At 45.8% G+C, this 21,383-nt stretch overlaps 1 protein-coding gene across 1 annotated transcript in view; it reads right to left on the minus strand.

Moving 5' to 3' along the window:
• UBAC2 (UBA domain containing 2) overlaps nucleotides 1–17,809 on the minus strand; it is a 348,299-nt gene extending 330,490 nt beyond the window's left edge. The window contains exons 1-2 of the mRNA XM_077482972.1: nucleotides 17,794–17,809; nucleotides 8,855–9,118 (exon numbers count right to left, since the gene is read on the minus strand). The gene's annotated coding sequence lies outside the window, so the exon portion shown is untranslated. The remainder of the gene's footprint in view (nucleotides 1–8,854; nucleotides 9,119–17,793) is intronic.
• Nucleotides 17,810–21,383: the final 3,574 nt, after the last annotated feature.

A 21,383-nucleotide genomic window follows, 5' to 3' on the forward strand; every position in this document is an offset into this window, starting at 1 on the left:
TTTCCTGACATCTTAGTCACATCCAACAGCAAAAGCCACGGTCCGCAGAGAGCTTCCTAAACAAAGGGATCTCATTGTTAAAATGCATCAGTCAGGAGAAGGGTATAAAAGAAGGCATTAGATATACCAGGGAACATGGTGAAGACAGTCATCATCAAGGGGAGAAAATATGGCCCAATGGTGACATTACCAAGAACTGAACATCCCTCCAAAATTGATGAAAAGACGAGAAGAAAACAGGTCAGGGAGGCTGCTAAGGAGGAGTACAGCAACATTAACCCTTTCACTGCCAGAGCCGTTTTTTGCTTTTTTTTTTTTTTGCACACATTTAAAACCCCAAACATTATATAATTTTCTGAATGCAGACACCTTACAGAAAAAAAAATAGTGGTAGTTCCAATTTTTTAGGTCACATGATATTACTGCAAGGGTCTAGAAATTGCAATATTTCAGTAAAAAACACACTAACGTGAATTTTAGTATTTTCATAAATTACCCACATTTTTGGTAAAATATAAAAAGACAAGGTTGTGCCAAGTAAATATATACCCAACATGCCAAACCTCAAATTTGTTTTGCACCCAAAAAATGGTGTCAAAATTAAGTACCCTATATTTTCTATAGGCGACGCTTCAAAGGCCCCTTATTAGGTATCAGTTTAGTGTTACAGAGGAAGTCTGATGCTGGAATTATTGCTCTCACTTTGGCGTACGCATCGATATGTAACGTGTATTGCAATCGACGTTGTCACGTGTAGGCACCCCTGACACATGCATTTACATTTGTACGCATGTGTATATGTGGGGGGGGGGGGTTATATGCTTTGTTTTTTGTTTTGTTTTTACTTAACAGTCCCCTATGTGATGATTTGATTGGTGACAGGTTCTCTTTGAGATATGCAGGATCTCCCCTGTACTCCACTGAATATTTTGCAATGCAGATCACATTGCAAAACATCCTACAGTGGCAAATGAGCCAGGGACAGCGAGAATGTGACCCGGAAAGGACGTCAGAGATGTCGCTTTACAGGTCACTGAAAGAAGGGGAGGAGAGCAGACGTGTATGCGCTTTTCTCCAACCCCTCTACCTGCCATGGGTGTCCCAGGCCCGCCGATGTGCAAGCAGAGCCTGCTAAGCCTGACGAAAGCATGCGGGGGGGGGGGGGGGGGGGCGGTGGGAGAGTGATCAGGCGTCAATAGCGCTGCCCGAATGCTGTAACCTGACAGGCAGGAGTCTGCCTGTCAGTTTCACACACAATTCCGGTGGCTGCAGCCACGGGAGGGATTGTGTGCAATACTCCCTGCTGTTGGCGGCAAAAGGGTTAAACTAGCTGCAGGAATATCTGGCAAGTACTGGCTGTGAGGTACATGTGAAAACAATCTCCCATATTCTTTATATGTCTGGGCTATGGGTTGGAGTGGCAAGACGGAAGCTTTTTTTTTTTTTTTTTATTTTTTTTACAAAGAAAAAAAAACATCTGAAGTCTCCCAAAAGCATGTGGGTAAATGTATTATGGTCTGATGAAACCAAGGGTGAACTTTTTGCCCATAATTCCAAAGGATACGTTTGGTGCAAAAACAACACTGCACATCACCAAAAGAACACCATACCCACAGTGAAGCATGGTGGTGGCCGCATCATGCTTTGGAGCTGTTTTTCTTCAGCTGGAACAGGGGCCTTAGTCAAGGTAGAGGGAATTATGAACAGTTCCAAATACCAGTCAATATTGGCACAAAACCTTCAGGCTTCTGCTAGATAGCTGAACATGAAGAGGAACTTCATCTTTCAGCCTGATGACCCAAAGCATAAATCCAAATCAACTCCTACTGCAGCTCTGTTTTTTATATGATATAAGCGCTTGATTCATTGGATACATGTAAGTTCATTACTTATTTTATTAAAAACCTTTTTTTTAAACGGATTTACACTATTGTGGCCCTCATTTTCTTTCCGTATGAGTTCTACAATGTGCGTTGGATTTTAAAGCGGAAGATTTTCTCAACATCTGAGTACTTTCCCTGGAGAGTCTTTTATGTCGGATAGCTCTATATAAGAGTGTTCAAAGCCTGAGTGATCCTTCGAATGTATATTCGTTTGGATCCATTCAATCTGGTAAGCTTACATCCTATTTGGTGATGGAAACGTCACAGGGTGTCTGTATGCGGTCTTCATGAGAAGAAGGTTGATGGTTCTTTCCCTCTCACGTGTGGATTGGATTCAAATTAAATAAGAGACCTTTTCTTGTATATCATTTTTTGGACTTTTTTTTGGATTTTTTCACATTATTTGATCTCTTTCATTTTACTTTATTTCACGATTCTATGCAAATGTGGTGTATTTTGAGAAGCATCATTTATGAATGTTATTTAAGTTTGACACTTATATAATATTGTTATATCACTAAGTAGTTATAAATAGGCTACTTTTCTTTTCTTTTTTAGCGCTACACTATAATGTAACATTTGGAATTTTGTTCACTGTTTTATATCCTTGTGATCGTGTTAGCAGCTTCTTTTCGTTTATAGTTTTTGGGGATAGCGCAGTGTTGATTGTCATTGACAGTTTTTGGATATAAATCCAAATCAACAAAGGAATGGCTTCACCAGAAGATTAAAGTTTTGTAATGGCCCAGCCAGAGCCCAGACCTGAATCGCGTTGAAAATCTGTGGGATGATCTGAAGAGGGCTGTGCACAGAAGATGCCCTGGCAATCTGACAGATTTGGAATGTTTTGCAAAGAAGAGTGGGCAAATATTGCCATGTCAAGATATGTCATACTGACTGACTCATACCCAAAAAGACTGAGTGCTGTAATAAAATCAAAAGGGGCTTCAGCAAAGTATTAGTTTAAGGGTGTGCACACTTATGCAACCACATTATTTTATTTTTACTTCCTCCCACCTAAAAAAAGAGCTGCAAAAGTGCCACAAAAAAGCCTGGTTACAATATGCCCAACAACACCTTGACATGCCTCATTGGCTATTTTGTGGCATTGACGCAGTAAAGGCTTCCTTCTGGCAGCTCAACCATACAGCTCTTTTTTGTTCTAGTATCGTTGAATTGTGCTCCTTAAAAAGTGGAGTGCCCATTTGAAAAAAAAAATAATAATAATTTTTTAAAGTTAGCAGCTACAAATACTGCAGCTGCTGACTTTTAATAAATCAGACACTTACCTGTCCCAGGGTCCAGCGATGCGGGGATCGAAGCCCTGCTCGTCCTCCCCAACCCCCCTCCGTTCAGCGGCGCCGACATTGTAACTGTGGGTGCCCGGCTGTGGCTTCACAGCCGGGCACCCACTCTGCATGCGCGAGCGGCGCCGCGCAATCATCTGGGACCTGTTACGTGTCCCAGATGATTGACAAGAGGGAGGGGGCAGAGCTGAGCCCTTCCTGCACTGAGGGGGAAGTGATGTCACCAGCCAAGGCACTGAAGGAGGCAGACTACGAGGGACCCCCTAGCAACAGCCATTTAGAAGTGAGTTTTTTTTTTTAGGAATATTAATGATTTGTTTTTGTGTGTGTGCAACCCCACTTTAAAAGACAACCCCACCATCTTTATGGAGAGCAGCCTGCATTTCTGCTGTGGTTACCTGTGGGCTTTTCCTTTGTATCCTGAGCAATTCTTCTGCCAGTTTTGGCTGCAATCTTTCTGGGTCTACCTGACCTTGGCTTGGCATCAAAAGAGCCCAACATTTTCCACTTCTTAATAAAGCATTAAACAGTACTGACTGGCATATTCAAGGCTTTGGATATCTTTTTATATCCTTTTCCATCTTTATAAAGTTGCATTACTTTGTTACGCAGGTCTTTTGCCTGTTCTTTTCTATGTCACCATGGCTCAGTGACTAGCCTGCTTAGGACATCCACGTGAGAGCTAACAAGCTCATTGACCCTTTATACACAGATACCAACTGTGATTTAAAAGTCACAAATGTGAGAAATTGAACTTTAATTGCCATTTCAAATCTGTATGTGCCACCTGCTGTGTCTGTACCAAAGCCAAACATTCCAGGGTATGCAAACTTTTTATCAGGGCAATTTGGATGATGTCTGTTATCATTATGATTTAAAAAGGATCCAAAAAACTATGCGATAATAAATGGCTTCATGTGATCATTATCCTTAAATAAAATTCAGTTTTTTGGCACAGTCATATTTTCAATATTAATGCCAAAATTTCACAATTTCTGCCAAGGTATGCAAACTTGTGAGCTCAACTGTATATATATATATATATATATATATATTTTCAATGCCTATTGATTCAATAGGAGTATTATCCTGACAAGTCTTATGTTGTGGATATATATATTATTACGTTGTATGTGGACACTACCTGGAGACTCCTGGTAGAGTGGAGATCCGCCCTAGTATTGTAACATGTGATTTGGCTCTCCGATTCCATAGCTACCGGCCTATTAGAGCTGGGGAAAAAATTTATTTGAATCTTGAATCAAGTTGAGAGGTCAAATTGATTCAAATTCTCAGCAAATCGATTTTTGTAGATTTTTTTTTCACCAGGATTGGCGGTGACACCACGCCGGGCCGGAGGAGTTGGGGCCAGGAGTTTTTAGGCAAGGCCACGGCTTCGGCCTCGCCTAAAAACTCCTGCCCGCAGCTCCTCAGGACCGGCGCACTGTCCATCAAAAAAAAAAAAAAAAAAAAAAACTTGATTCGAATTGTGAATAGAGTTTATTTTTTTTGAGAAACTCGCCCAGCTCTACGGCCTATACTATTTAAACTGGGTGCCTGATGTAATTTCCATATCTGCTAACAAAGTCCCTGCCCCTTGGGACCTAACGCATATGGATGGAAGCGAATCATGGAACGTCACCCGTGGCCATTGCTGATCCACTTTACACACGGCTGTATACTTGCCACTGGGTTACATTGCCTTATTTGTACATTGTATTCATTTTTACCAACAAAGCCTGTACTTGCAGAGAGCACAATATATCTTTTAATTTGCATGTACATTGCAGCACCGGAGATATTGTCCATATCAATTGGAGGAGTCTGGAGCGCAGAGAGAGCATAATCCGTTCCTGTCAGTTCAGCCTGGTGTCGTATTCCTTATATACCCTGATAGGGGAACGAGTTTGTGACCCTATTTCTCCAGTGGTCAATGTTGGGAGGTGAACTGCTAGTATCACAACTGGTGGAGGTTTTATAAACGGACTCACCTGTGCGATTGTTCATTACAGCACTATTTTGGACACTATTATTGGTGCTTGTGTTTTTACAAACCAACTTTATTTACATCCATTTCTGTCATATGAGCTCAATTTGCACATATAAAACATATAGAGCAGCTCTAAAATATATATGATTGACTGTTGCATACTGGGCGGCTCAAGAGCGAGCATGCACAGGTACCCCCAGAGAAATTGTCTTTCCATAGGGGCACTCATCGAAAAGGAGGGGCCTGATGTGCCAGCAGGGGACCCCAGAAAAAGAGGATCGGGGCTGCTCTGTGCACAGAGCAGGTAAGTATGACATGTTTGTCTTTTAGTTAAAAAAAAAAAAAATCTGAAGTTTTATCATTGCTTTAAAGGTAAAATAACCTTTTTCAACCAAGAAGACCTTCTAGTGAGATGAACTTTTGTACCTGGCACTCCTCAGTACACATCCTAAAATATTAATTAAGCAATGCCTAAACCCTGATTGCTAGCACATTATATTATAGAGAGCGAGAGAGTGCGACAGAGAGAACTACATGGAGGCACTAATGGTCCAGAGGATGGGGCATTCGCGGGTCTTGTATTGAAGTGGTATTGCAGTGCCTTGTCAAAACGTCTACCAATACATCCGTTTGTGTTGGTTCAGTACAAGACCCGTGAGTGCCTTTTCCACCAGACCATACATATACACACATAAATAAATATAAACAAACCTAGACACACACACACACACACACACACACACACACACACACAATAAAAACTAACTATAACTGATGAGAATTGTTGAAGTTTTCAGCATGTTTGAAGAGATAAATATTAGTTGTTCATTCAAACAGTGCCTACAGATAGAGGTGATATACCTGAAAAAATACATGAAACAGACTTGGTGCATTTGTTCTCATAAGCTACTGAAAATGCAGATGCAAACACCTACTTTTTGTTTCCAATATTTTTATAAATTTTTACCAGGAAACTATAAAGACTAAAGATATTTAAAGCGGGAGTCCACCGGGACTCCGCGTTTTTTTTTGTTTTTTTTTTAAAAGCCAGCAGCTACAAATACTGCAGCTGCTGACTTTTAAATAGTGACACTTACCTGTCCAGCGCGCCCGCGATGTCGGCACCCGAAGCCGATCGCTCGCTCGGCTGCCGGGTCCCGCCGCCATCTTGGGTATGGGAATCAGGAAATGGAGCCTTTCGGCTTCATTTCCCGGTTCCCTACTGCGCATGCGCGAGCCGCGCGGCGCAATCCGGACGGTCCCCGCTGCCTCTGGGAGCTGTGTGTTTCCCAGCAGGCAGCGGGGCACTTGCTGAAGGGGGCGGGCGCTTGCGGAACGGGGGCGTAACGTACACCCCGTTCCGCAGAGAGCTAGCCCGGAAGTGGGTGCAGTTACCTGGATTATCCAGGTAACTGCACCCCCCTCCCCCCTGAAAGGTGCCGATTGTGGCGCCGGAGGGGGGGGGGGGATTCCGATGAGCGGAGGTCCATTTTAGGGTGGACCTCCGCTTTAACAAAGTGTAAGCGCAATTTTTGAGCCAGCTAAAAATGTTAGGAGCCAGGTTTTATTTTTTAACCTTTACCTACTGGTTACTTTCACCCCATTCCTGCCCAGGCCAACTTTCAGCTTTTAGTGCTGTTACACTTTGAATGACAATTGCGCAGACATGCAGCACTGTACCAAAATGAAATTTTTAACTTTTTTTGGGCGACAGATAGAGCTTTCTTCTGATAGTATTAAATCGCTACTGTTTTTTTTTCAATTTTCTTTCTAAATACATGAAAAAGACAAAATTTTGAAGAAAAAAAATGGTTTTCTTAATTTCTGTGGCAGCATTGATGGGGCACCGATAAGTGGCCATACCAACTGGCCAGGGGGTAGCGGTTTTTGGGCTGCCCAGACCTGACTCAAAGCCGCAGTCAGAGTCCATCCAGCGGGGGAGCCCCTGCAAGGTGGTGTGCGCTCTGGGCCACTGCTGAGCCTGTTCAAAGCCAGGAGTCTCCCCGGACAGTTTGATCAAGAACAGATCCGCACACAGCAGGAGGGAGGAGAGAGTTGCACAGAGGACACTTCCTGCCAAAGGCTCCACTCCACCCCTGACCTGCCCCTCCTACTACCCTATAGCCCCACGTCTGCCCTAACCTGGCATTCACAGTCCCGCACCTCTCCAACCCTGGCATCAGAGTACACACATGGCACCTGCCAGCCACCTGGCTGCATGCCCCTCCTCGAGTTGCCACCTCATCCCTTTAAACCTAAACACATATGAATTACACAGTTTCTGAAGGCTAATTGAATTTATTTATTTTTTACTTACCTTATAATGCCTTTTGCTATGTGGTCCCTCGTAGTCTGCCTCCTTGAGCATCTGGGCTCCTGACATCACTTCCCCCGGCGCAGGAAGGGGGAGTGCCTCTCCCCCCCCACCCCGTCAATCATCTGGACACGAGACAGGTCCCAGATGATTGCACGGCCAGTCACAGCGCGGCTCACACATGCGCAGTGGGTGCCTGGTTGTGAAGCCACAGCTGGACACCCACAGTTAAAATGGCGGCGCCACCGAGCGGAGGTAGAGGCAAGCGGCGCTTCGTTCCCCCACCTCGCTGGCCCCTGGGACAGGTAAGTGTCCGATTATTAAAAGTCAGCAGCTGCTATTTGTAGCTGCTGACTTTTAATTTTTAACTTTTTTTTTTTTAAGGGGAACATTGCTTTAAATCACACTTGTTTAACAATAAAAGTAAAAAGAATAAACATAGTCAAAACTAAGGATAAGCTCCGGCGTGTTCGCATACAGCACATGCGGAGCCCGCCAGAAGTCGGCACTGCAGAGCGCTAATCACAGGCAGTGAGACATTGTCCCGTTGTGCTGCTGCAGAGATCGGGAAATGTCTCTCTGTCTGTGATTAGCGCAGTGCCGACATCCTGGTGGGTTCTGCATGTGCTGTATGAATCCTTAGTCAAAACTTAGCCAAAGTTCAGTAACCGAAACGGATAGTCAGCCAAACCATAAGTCAGGGATCAATGTAGTGGGACAGCAAGCAGGATCGGGAGCCAGAAGGGATGTCAGCGGATCAAGTCAAAACTCACAGTCCGTTCTTACCACATGCTGCGCATGTATGGTGGCGTGCCTTAGTGCAATGCAGTGCCACACACATTCACAGCACACTTGCACAGGAGGACATTTATGAATGTGCTTTTTCCAAACCTTCACAAAACATAATTTTCCTGTAGCAGCTGAACGTTTGTGAGTGGCTTACCACTTACAATTCAGCAAAACCACGCTTCAGCTCTGCGACAAATAGGCAAATGTTGGTCTGCTTTTGCAGTTTCATGGCCAATATTGTAAACGAGTTTGCAGAAAAATTAACACCCCAATCTGTTGTTAAAGTAAGAAGTAATGTGGACCATGCTGATTTTAGGAATACTGTAGTGACATCTGAGGCATTTATCTGGCACTTCTGCAACACATTCCCATATTTAGACAAAACAGAGGGTGCAAAAGACTGCCTCATATTTATTATACTGAAGACAACATTATGTCACTTTTTAATGACCTATTACACAGAATGCTGTACATTTTTCAATGTCCCCCACAGTGTAAAAATTATTTCCAAGGCAAGATTTCACAATATATCTTTATCCCCTGCCCACAATAAAAAAAATAATCACAGTACCTTTTCTAGTGACTTGCTATTCCATGTCACTACAAAACACAAGTAATAAAAGCTGCACACAACCTCTTCACCTTCTTTTAGACTTCACACTTGTTCAGCTTCTCTTTCCTGTTTCTCTATAAGAGCCAAACCTCGTTCTGAGAACCAATCTATGGTCACATGATAACTTCTCAGGTCTCACATTGGTCCTGCTCCAGTTCCCTGTTCCTCTATGAGAGCCAAGCCTCGCTCTGAGATCCAATCCAGTGTTGCGCGGTCACTGATCTGACGGATTGTTGTAGATTTAAAAACTGTCAGTAAAGTACATAAAAGAGAACACTTCTTGTAATGTAATAAAGTATTACTATATACAAGCACACAGCGACAAGCATGCCAGGGTGTTATCATACACCTCTTCACCACACAGTGGCTTGAAGTACCAAACACTAAGAACACTAAGTAAACCTTTTGAGGAAAAAAAATGTATGCATAATGATAAAAAAATGTATTGTATTTATTTTTTTGCATTGGAGCCTGCAAAGCATTTCAGCCATAAAATAGACTGTGGGTGCAATGTTCTGGCTCCTGCAGACTATTCTGCAAGCAACAGGTTCACACCAAAGTACAGACATTCAAATGACTGTAAAGTCATTTTAGTTTCTTGTGGCATTTGTTTTGCACAGAGCAGCCCAGAACCTCCTCTTCTGGGGTCCCCGGCGCTGTTCACTCCTCCTCCGTCCTGTGTCTGCCCCCCATAGCAAGCTGCTTAAAATGGAAGTAAACCCTTCCAAACAACTTTGACCTACAGGTAAGCCTAGATTAAGGCTTACCTGTAGGTCCAAGTAATATCTCCTAAACCTATATGGTTTAGGAGATATTTGCCCGAAAATGGGCACCGCTGTCTACGGCGCATGCGCCGTAGACAGCGGCGCGCAGGCGCACTAAATGCGGCAAGTCCAAGAATGGATTTGCCAAATTTGTCTACTCCCGTGCGCATGCGCGGGAGTGACGTCATCGCGGCTCCGGCGAATGGCAGCGTCGGAGCTCCGAGACGCGACTCCCGTGCGCATGCGCGGGAGTGACGTCATCGCGGCTTCTCCGCTGTCATTCGTCGGAGCTGCGAGAGACGCCACAACCAAGATGGATGCGGCGGACTACAGGTGACAGCGGCGACTTCGCTGGCTCCTGTGTCAGGTAAGTGACACATAATGAGCTACTATGCGATGCATAGTAGTCCATTATGCTTTACCTTTGCAGGGAAAAAAAGAGGAAGTAAACCCATCAGGGTTTACTTCCTCTTTAACTAGGGGGTAAACCTGCGGGCTCAATCCTGGGTGTCTATTGACACACACACAGCTCTGCTCAGCCCTACCCCCTACTCCCTTCTCACATGGTTTGATTGACAGCAGTGGGAGTTAAAGCGGAGGTCCACCCTGAAGTGGAGCTTCCGCTCATTGGAACCCTCCCCCCCTCCGGCGTAGGGTGACCACATTTCCAAACTGCCATTCAGGGACAGACCCCCCCCCCCCCCCCACCTGCCCAAAAAAAGTTTTATTTTTATACTTTTGTTTGCCAATTTTTGGAAAAAAAAACGCAAACAGTGGTAACCACTCCTGCAAGCCGCATCTTTGGAGCGGTGAAGGAGCGGGTGTCTACACCGCTCCTATACCGCTCCTGCCCATTGATCTGAATGAGAACCGCCGGCAAAGCTCCACTGCAGCAGCGCTTTGAAGATCATTTTAACCCCTTTTCGGCTGCTAGCGGGGGTTAAACCGCCCCACTAGCGGCCGAATAGTGCCACTAAAACAACGGTAAAGCGGCGCTAAAAATAGTGCTGCTTTACCGCCGCCTGGGCGGCACAGTGTGAAAGGGGTCTAATACCAAGCTGGTCACCCTATTTGGAATAGATAGCCAGACTTTCTGCCACACAGAAATACATATGTAAAAATAAAAAATAAAGGAAAAAAATAAAATAAAAAAAAACAGGAAATGTTATTGTTACGAACATACAGTATCAGATTCTAGAAGGAACATTGTTATAAGCAATATATGATTCATTGCAAGCATGCATATTCACATAGAATAGTTTTAGTGAGTAAGTAGTGTGCAAACCTGGAAGTTTGGCTAGCGGCTCGGGTTGTGGCCCTCGTGGGTGGGAGGAGGCTCAGGAGGAGAGAAGTCAGGCTGCTGGCTGCTGGACTGGCAATAAGCTGCATGCAGCGGGAGTAGTCAGCTCTGGCACTGGCACTAGGCAGTGGCACGGGCTGCCGTGGTGGATCCTGGCTTACCAGCAGCATGGACTAGAGTCAGGAGGAGGAGATACAGAAAACGCTCAGCTGCTCTCTCCCTCTCTCTGCTGCGGCTGGAGGCGGAGAAGGAGAAGAGGAGGTGGGTGGACTCGGAGGCGCGCTGCTCAGCGCAGGGATAGCTCTGGATAGCCTGATCAGCCGACGTCACTGGTTGCTAGATGCGAGGAGGGGCCGCCCTAGCAACCAGTTTGTTTGGCTGCTTCGGCAATGTTTATCAGGGTGGCGGACTGGCGGTATGTTTTTTTTTTCATTCCAGGACACTGTATTGTCCCGGAATGAAGGTGCCCGGGACCAGGGACACAAATAGGCATTAAGGGACAATCCCGGGCAATCCGGGACACGTGGGCACCCTACTCCGGCGCCACAATTGGCACCTTTCAGGGGGGAGGGGGGTGCAGGTACCTGTGCAGTACAGGTATCTGCACCCACTTCCGGCATAGATATCTGCAGAAGGTATGCCCCTTTCCGCAGAATCTACGCCCCTTTCTGAAGGTCCCCCGCTGTCTGCTGGGAAACACACGGATCCCAGAGACAGCGGGGACCATCCTTATTGCGCAGCGTGACTCGCGCATGCGCAGTAGGGAACTGGGAAATGAAGCCGCAAGTCTCTACTTCCTGATTCCCATACCCAAGATGGCGGCGGCAGCACCCGAGAGACGATCGAAAGATCGGCTTCGGGTGCCGACATCGCGGGCGCGCTGGGCGGGTAAGTGTCATTATTTTAAAAGTCAGCAGCTGCAGTATTTGTAGCTGCTGGCTTTTAAAAAAACAAAAACAGCGGACTCCCACTTTAAAGCAGCTGTATACCGCAAAAGGATGTTTTTTTGCCTTTATGTTCCACTGCAAGGAAAATAAATAATACTACCGCTTTATGTGAAACTTGCCTTAAAACAAAGCTGTTCCAGGCAGCACCACAATGTCAGCGCTACAGAGGCTCCCATCTTGCCTCCAGGTTCGTGGGCTCCAGCTCTGTGACTGGCTAGAGCCGCAATAACGTTACTCCCGTGCATGCATGCGGGAGCTGCCGCTCATGACACAGGGCTCTCAAGCGACGGCATGGGTGGTCATTCCTTCAGAGCGCATGCGCCAGTGATGTCAATGGCTGCATGTAATGTAAATATCTACTAAACGGTGTACGTTTAGGAGATATTTACACTACCTATATAGGTAAGCTTTATTATGAGCTTACCTATAGGTAAAAGATAGTTAAGGAAGTTTAATGGCTCCTGTTGCTGCCTCCATGTTTAGTGAGAAGGGAGAGAGAGGAGAGCAGCTGCTCTCAGGCACAGTGCTGGATTGAAATTAGACTCAGGCAAGTATAAAGGGGGGGCTGGGTGGGAGCTGACCATGGAAGGTTAGTGCAGAGAATGCATTAACCACTTAAAATGGAAGTAAACCCTTCCAAACAACTTTGACCTACAGGTAAGCCTAGATTAAGGCTTACCTGTAGGTCCAAGTAATATCTCCTAAACCTATATGGTTTAGGAGATATTTGCCCGAAAATGGGCACCGCTGTCTACGGCGCATGCGCCGTAGACAGCGGCGCGCAGGCGCACTAAATGCGGCAAGTCCAAGAATGGATTTGCCAAATTTGTCTACTCCCGTGCGCATGCGCGGGAGTGACGTCATCGCGGCTCCGGCGAATGGCAGCGTCGGAGCTCCGAGACGCGACTCCCGTGCGCATGCGCGGGAGTGACGTCATCGCGGCTTCTCCGCTGTCATTCGTCGGAGCTGCGAGAGACGCCACAACCAAGATGGATGCGGCGGACTACAGGTGACAGCGGCGACTTCGCTGGCTCCTGTGTCAGGTAAGTGACACATAATGAGCTACTATGCGATGCATAGTAGTCCATTATGCTTTACCTTTGCAGGGAAAAAAAGAGGAAGTAAACCCATCAGGGTTTACTTCCTCTTTAAGGACCGCCGCATGGCAATGTACGTCGGCAGAACGGCACCGACAGGCACAAGCACGTACATGTACGTGCTTGCCTTCCAGCGGGTGGGGGGTCTGATCGGACCCCCTCCCGCTGGATGCGGCGGTCCGCTTCACTTCAGGAGCGATCCGGGATGAGGGGATGGCCGTTGGTTTCTAGCCATCCCCTCTCGATCGCTCCTGGCGAATGAGAAGCTTCCCCCGCCTGTGTAGTGTAAACACAGGCAGGAAGGAAGTGATGTCATTCTCCTCGGGGCGGTCTTTTTGACCGGACTACAAGGAGAACAGAGAAAGTAAGTGCACCAACACTACACTGACATGTAGGTACACATAGGCACACAAATTCCCCCCGATCAACCCCCCTCCCAGTCACAGTGTCACTGATTGCAGTGATCATTTATTTACTGATCACTGCATTTAGTGTCAGTTGTGACAGTAAAAGCTGTAAGGGCAGTTAGTGTTAGGTCCAGAGTAGCCCCCTACCCCCAATAAAGGTTTAACCCCCTGATGGCCCCTAGAGTTAACCCTTTCACCCCCTTTTGCCAGTGTCACTAAGCAATCGTTTTTCTGATCGCTGCATTAGTGTCACTAGTGCCGCTAGGTAGCTAGTTATTTTTTTAGGTTCACCGCCAGGTTTTTATAGCGCTAAGTACCCCGATATACTACCCAATAATGGTTTTAACCCCCTGATTGCCCCTAGTTAACCCTTTCACCCCCTTTTGCCAGTGTCACTAAGCAATCGTTTTTCTGATCGCTGCATTAGTGATACTGGTGCCGCTAGGTAGCTACTTATTTTTTTAGGTTCACCGCCAGGTTTTTATAGCGCTAGGTACCCCCATATACTACCCAATAATGGTTTTAACCCCCTGATTGCCCCTAGTCAACCCTTTCACCCCCTTTTGCCAGTGTCACTAAGCGATCGTTTTTCTGATCGCTGCATTAGTGTCACTGGTGCCGCTAGGTAGCTAGTTATTTTTTTAGGTTCGCCGCCAGGTTTTTATAGCGCTAGGTACCCCCATATACTACCCAATAACAGTTTTAACCCCCTGATTGCCCCTAGTTAACCCTTTCACCCCCTTTTGCCAGTGTCACTAAGCGATCGTTTTTATGATCGCTGCATTAGTGTCACTGGTGCCGCTAGGTAGCTAGTTATTTTTTTAGGTTCATCGCCAGGTTTTTATAGCGCTAGGTACCCCCATATACTACCCAATAATGGTTTTAACCCCCTGATTGCCCCTAGTTAACCCTTTCACCAGCGATCACCGTATAAGTGCCACTGGTGACGCTGGTTAGCCAGTTAGTTATTTAGGTTCCCCGTCAGGTTTTTATATAGCGTCAGGGACCCCCATATACTACCTAATAAAGATTTTAACCCCCTGATTGCTCCTAGTTAACCCTTTCACCAGTGATCACCGTATAAGTGTTACGGGTGACTCTGGTTAGTTAGTATGCTTTTTATAGCATCAGGGCACCCACCATTTATTACCCAATAAAGGTTTAACCCCCTGATCACCCGGCGGGTGATATCAATTAGGTTTTAGGGTCAGGGTCTGCGTCGCCCCAGGCAGCGCTAGGTTAGTGCCAGTACCGCTAACACCCACGCGCAAAGCATAAACCTCCTGTAGTGGTATAGAATCTGATCAGATCTATACTAGCGTCCCCAGCAGTTTAGGGTTCCAAAAAAACCGCATTGTTAGCGGGATCAGCCCAGATACCTGCTAGCACCTGCGTTTTGCCCCTCCGCCGAGCCCACCCAAGTGCAGTATCGATCGATCACTGTCACTTACAAAACACTAAACACATAACTGCAGCGTTCGCAGAGTCAGGCCTGATTCCTGCGATCGCTAACAGGCAGTGCTTGGTTTTCGGGGTCCCGTACGTGGCTAGGCTTCCAAAAAGTCCCCCACATGTGGTATCCCCATACTCGGGAGAAGCAGCAGAATTTATTTTGGGGTGTAATTTCACTTATGCCCATAGCATGTGTGAGCAATATATCATTTAGTGACAACTTTGTGCAAAAAAAAAAGAAAAAAATTGTAATATTCCTGCAACTTGTGGCAAAATATAAAATATTTCATGGACTCAACATGCCTCTCAGTAAATAGCTTGGGGTGTCTACTTTCCAAAATGGGGTCATTTGGGGGGGGGTTCTGTGCTATTTTGGCATTTTATGGTCTTCGAAACTGTGATAGTTAGTGAGGAGTGAAATCAAAAAATTTGCACCCTTAGAAATCCTGAAGGCAGTGATTGGTTTTCGGGGTCCCGTACGCGGCTAGACTCCCAAAAAGTCCCACATATGTGGTATCCCCGTACTCAGGAGAAGCAGCAGAATATATTTTGGGGTGCAATTCCACATATAAATATGGCATGCGTGAGCAATATATCATTTAGTGACAACTTTTTGTAAACTTTTTTTTTTTTTGTGTCATTATTCAATCACTTGGGACAAAAAAAAAAAAAATATTCAATGGGCTCAACATGCCCCTCAGCAATTTCCTTGGGGTGTCTACTTTCCAAAATGGGGTCATTTGGGGGGGTTTTGTGTTATTTTGGCATTTTTTGGGTGCCGTACGCGGCTAGACTCCCAAAAAGTCACACACATGTGGTACTCAGGAGAAGCAGCAGAATATATTTTGGGTCTGAATTCAGGCAAAAATGCAAGCCTGATTCATCCCTAAGACGGAGAACAAGGCCCCTGCTGTCAACCGCATCCGTCTGCAGTGTGAACCCGGCCTAAAGCTTGTAGGAGGAGTTTTCATTCTCCCCTGATTGTCCTCTGAGGCTGCATGACCCCTGACCCTCTGTCTGGACAGTACTGATTGGCCCTGTACTGATCACATACACCAGGGGTCAACAACCTTTTTCCACTTAAGAGCCAGACTCAATGTATGTGAATGCATGGAGGGCCACATTCACCTGCTAATAAAGTAAGATAATAATAATCCTAACATACATAGCAATAATAACAGTACAGGTTTACCTCACTTTAAGGTGCTTCACTAATACAAAGCCAGTTCATCCTGAGGGAGCATGAGGCCAGGGATTCGGATTTTACTGCCCCCACCCCCTGCCAGCCAGCATGGTCTGGAGGATTCCTTTCCCTAGGGGAGATAGGGGTCCCTTCCTTAGGGGAGATGGGGGTCTCTTCCCTAGGGGAGATGGGAACCCGGTCCCCGGGGGAGAAGGGTCCCTGTTCCCGGGGGAGATGGGGTCCCTAATTGCAATGTCCTCTGTCCCCCTCCCCCATAGCAAGTTTCCTGTGCCCCCCAAAGTAGTGTCCTCTGTCTCTGCACCCCCCCCCCCCCACTGTCGTGTCCTCTGCCCCCATAGTGTCCTCTGTCCCCATAGTGTCCTCTGCCCTCACAGTGTCCTCTGCCCCCACAGTGTCCTCTGCCCCATAGTGTCCTCTGCACCCCACCCCATGGACACAAAAACACACACTGTATAGGTAGAACTCTCCTAGCTTACTACACAGGTGTAGAGCACAGTGGCGAGCAGCTGGTATCTCACGGCTGGATAGGGGTGGGAACTGCTGAAGTTAACTTTTTACGTCAACAGGCTGGTGATTGGTTGTTGGAATCACCCGGCAACCAATCAGCTGCTGTTTAATGTAAAAAGTTAACTTCAGCGGTTCCCGTCCCCATCTAGCCCTGTGATACCAGCCGCTCGCTGCTATTCAATAAAGAGGACAGCGGTGAACACGTCCGCAGGCAGGGTGCCCATCAATTAATCATGGGCGCTGACGGGCCAGACAATTAGCGGTGGAGGGGCCGGGTCCGCGGGTTGCCTTCCTCTGACATACACCCTCCCAAAAAAAAAAAAAAACACTCAACTAAACTGAACATGTGCAGAGTGACTCCAAAGGCTCTGTCTTATCAGGAGATGGATTGGATACAGTGGAAGAAGGGGAGGATCAGAGAAGACAGGATCAAGCAGTTATTTAACACAATGTGGAGGATTAACCCCTTAGGTTCCATAGTGAGTATAACAGGCATGCTTTACTGCATATACCGACTGTTTTTACTGTTGTGCTTTAGTGTCACTTTAAGTTATAGAACTGTGAAAAGTATCACTATCCTTGTTATCACGCGGGAACGACAAGTCTTTCTGCTTTGGTAGCAGATTGACATTGTAGCTTTTCATTCACAGATTTTGTAAATGAATGCTGACGGCCGGCCGGAGCCACGCACAACCAGATTCAAATTTGACAGTAGCCTTCTGACTCTGTAAGGAGCGGGGGAGCAGTTTGTCAGCGGGGAGCAGCAGAAACTGACTATATTTCATGTTACACCCTAAATATGAGTGTAACATGAAACATGGACAGAAGGAACAGTGTATAGTGGTAGTAAAACTTAAGGCTGTCCATACATAGATCAGTTTTTTTTTTTCTGAGCCAACGAGGCAATCTGAACAGATTCCCCCATCCGCACAATTGAGGTGGATGAAGGAATCCTCCCTGCTGTGTTATTGTATTCTGACAGCGGGGACGCCTCCCCTGTCAGAATATACTGATCAGTGCTGCAGTAAATACAGTTGCAGTTGTACTGATTGCAGTAAAAATTTCCAATAAACCTTTTAAACAGGAACAGCTATAGATGGATAAAAATTTAAATCTCAATCCGTCTATGGCCAGCATAACTCTATTTATTCTTAAAAAACATTCCCACACCCTCCTACATGTCCTGCATACCCCACATTAACAAGATCTGTGCACTTACTTCTTCAATCCGGTCCGGTCATGTGATCCAGCAACTCTGGTTTCCCTGTGTAAGAGAAAGCTTGACAGCTTGTATAACTTCCAATTCCAGAGCCATGACATCAGCCATGGCTCCCATGGCTCCCATGGCCCAGCCATTGTTGGCACTCCCTACTTGCTGACACAAGGGAGCTGAAGCTGCTGGATTACAAACAGGTAAATGCATAGAGCTTTTTTTTTACTAACATTCTTATTGTTCTTAAGAATAGTTAGCCTAATGCCCCGTACACACGAGCGGACTTTTCGACATCCAAACTCCGACGGACTGAGTCCGGCGGACTATCCGATCGTGTGTGGGCTGCAACGGACTTTAGCGAAGCTAAAGTCTGACGGACTTTAGAAATGAAGCATGCTTTAAATTTTCCCGACGGAACTCCGCCGGACCCGGTCCCCTTTGAAAAATCCGCTCGTGTGTGTGCTACTCCGACGGACTAAAACCGACGCTAGGGCAGCTATTGGCTACTGTCTAGGAACTTCCTACGTCGAATCCAGTCGTACGTCATCACGTTCGACTCCGTCGGAGTTTGGTGTGATGGTGTGTGGTCAAGTCCGTTCGGTCGAAAAGTCCGCCAGAACTCCGTCGGAACTCCGGCGGAACTCCGGCGGAACTCCTTTGGAGGTCTGTCAGACTTAATCCCTCTCGTGTGTACGGGGCATTATGCCGCGTACACACGACCGGACTTTCCGCCAGAAAAGGTCAGACGGAATAATTTCATCGGATATTCCAGTTGTGTGTGGGCTTCATCTGACTTTTTTTTTTCAAAAATTCTGTCAGACCTAGCAATACAACATGTTTTAAATCTTTCTGACGGAATCAATTCCTATTGGGGAAAACTATGCGTCTGTATACTATTCCGACGGACCAAAAATGAAGCAAGGGCAGCTATTGGCTACTGGCTATTGAACTTCCTTTTTCTAGTCCCATCGTATGTCATCGCGTTCTAAACGAACGGACTTTGGTGTGATTGTGTGTAGGAAAGCCGTTTCAGAGGAACTCCATCGGAAAGACCTTCAGAGTTTAAGACTTTTTTTCCTTGTTAACTATTAAATACACTGGTTGTTTATCAGGAGGAGGGAATGAGCCCTAACACTCTGCCTTTAAACACTTGGGCACTTAAAGCAGAACTAAACCAATGGATTAAAGATGAAGTTTACATGTGGCTTTTTTTTTAGCATAGTTACCTTGGTACAGCTTGAACCAATGTAAGTATGTATGTTTTATAGCAAGCAAATTCCTGTGGAAGCTTGGAATCATTGCTTCTAAAATGATCGCCACTAGCTTCCAGGCCCAGTGCTGAGCAGCTTCAATGTCGCTTAGTGAACACAGAAGGTCGCTTACTCGCTCGAGCACCATTCAGAGAACACTTTACATTTTCAAGCATTAATGAGGCTAAGGCTGGGTTCACACTAGTGTGAATTGGATGGGGGTTTCCCCCCCATCCAATTTGCATGTCAGGAGCCCATGACCGGCTCTCAATGGAGCTGGCTCACACATCTCCGAAGCAGCTCCGTTGCAAATTGCACGGGGGTCCGGTGCATCTTCTGGTCCGTTTCAGGTCGAAGTTCAGCCAAAATTGTGGTGGGAAAATTTGACCTGAAACAGTGAACAAGGACACAGCAGACCCCTGCTGTGAGCAGCTCCATGTTTCAGTGTGAACCCAGCCTCAATGTCACGTTTAAACCTTTCCCAATGGCTGTCAGCGGCCCTCTAAATGGGGCAGATGTTAAATACTTGCTGACAGCAATGTCCTGTCCAGTCACAGACAATTGAAACTTAGAGACATTTTTCCTGCGATCCGCTGAGCTACCACATGCCACCTCCTGCAGCATCTAAAGCACTTTTCTTTATTCAGAAAGGTTCTAGTCCCTGGTTTCTTCACCTTATTATAACTTTTCACCAGCATCTCCCTCTATGTAGCGGCTCTCTGGAAAACAAACTTAGCATACTGGCACAGAAATTTCCATCAATCCTGATCCTTCAAAACCGCTGGCCAATATCTTTCTAATTATCTTGGTGATGCTATCTTTATTTTGACAATAAGGTATGATACATACTAAACCCTGATTATCAATCTCCCTTCCAGTGACTACTCTTTAAAGGTTTCCCTGACACATCTTCAGAATTCAATTACCTTAGGCTTGTGTCTTTTTTCTTTAAGCCTAAAGCAACATACACACTATTAGATTTTCTGCAGATGTTTGTCCTCAGATTTACAAAAACCATATAATATGAGGTCAAACCTTAAGAGTTTCAATTTGTATGCAATCAGGCAGTCCCTTGCACTAAATGGTTTTGGTAAATTCGAAGACAAAAATTTGCAGAAAATTGAATAGTGTGTATGTGGCCTTAGGACCATTTTCTGTATTAAAGAAATTTCATCAATATATAATAAATTAAATCTTGAGGATACAGGTGACAGCTGTCCATTAGCACAAAGCCATTCCCACCCTCGCCATCCTGTTAGGCATGTAGAAGAGTGAAGCAGAGATACTGTTGTACTTCCCCAGAGTCACCACAAGATGTCACCACTAAAAGTGCTTGTAGTTTGGGCAGTAATTGCGATACAGTAAAACCTTGGATTGCAAGCATATTTTTTCCTAAAACATGCTTGTAATCCAAAGCACTTATGATATGGTATATTAAAGCCAATTTCCCCATAAGAAATAATGGAAACTCAGATTATTAGTTCCACAACCACAAAAAAATTATAAAAAAAGTGTCAATAGGGAATGCATAAAGCAGAATCCAGCAGGAGCTACAAAGTATAAAATAGAAGAGAGGCGCCTTTAAGTGTAGCAATATGGTTACATTTAATGATGGTACAATAATTATGAACTCACATGGTTGACGTATAAAACAATTACATCTAATTATACAGGCATCCAGAGTAAATCTGTCCACAAAGATCGTAGTCTGCGCCGCCGCCATCTACGTCATCCCTTCCACGCTGTGCTCCACAAGCGCTTCAAGCCTCGCATTCAGATCGCTCTACTACAGGGTAGTCTTCCCAGTCACGATTGCAGACTGACAGTGGTGAGAGCCGGCGGTACGGAGGAAGGTCTATGTGGACCAGCGGCAGATCCAGAATCTAGTCTTGGGAGGGGCACTGACAGAAAATATGTTTTTTGGGGGACAATTTATCGAGGAAATGGCTGGTGTTGGTGCTTCAATCATCACAGCATCATGGTTGGCATGGTGTCAGGATGATTGAAGCGCATTATTTCTATTATTACATTGTTATTTGGAATTAAATTGTTCAACTCACCATAATGCAGAATCAGTGGGAGCCTGAGTGTGTCACTTGCCACTGTCACCTGCCACCAGATGCAGATTGTCACTTGCCACGTAGCCTGCCGCACGTTGCGGATTATCACTTACCACGTCACCTGTGACCAGATGCAGATTGTCACTTGCCACATCAACTGCCTCACATTGCAGATTGTCACTTACCATGTCACCTGCCACACCTTGCGTATTGTCCCTTGCCACGTCTCCTGTCACACATTGCGTATTTTCACTTGCCTGCTACAATTGTCACTTGATGTGTCACT

This window comes from Lithobates pipiens, unplaced genomic scaffold (assembly GCF_037356315.1).
Source record: "Lithobates pipiens isolate NorthernLeopardFrog02 unplaced genomic scaffold, aLitPip1_a1.2 Scaffold_16, whole genome shotgun sequence".
NCBI classification, from domain to species: Eukaryota; Metazoa; Chordata; class Amphibia; order Anura; family Ranidae; genus Lithobates; species Lithobates pipiens.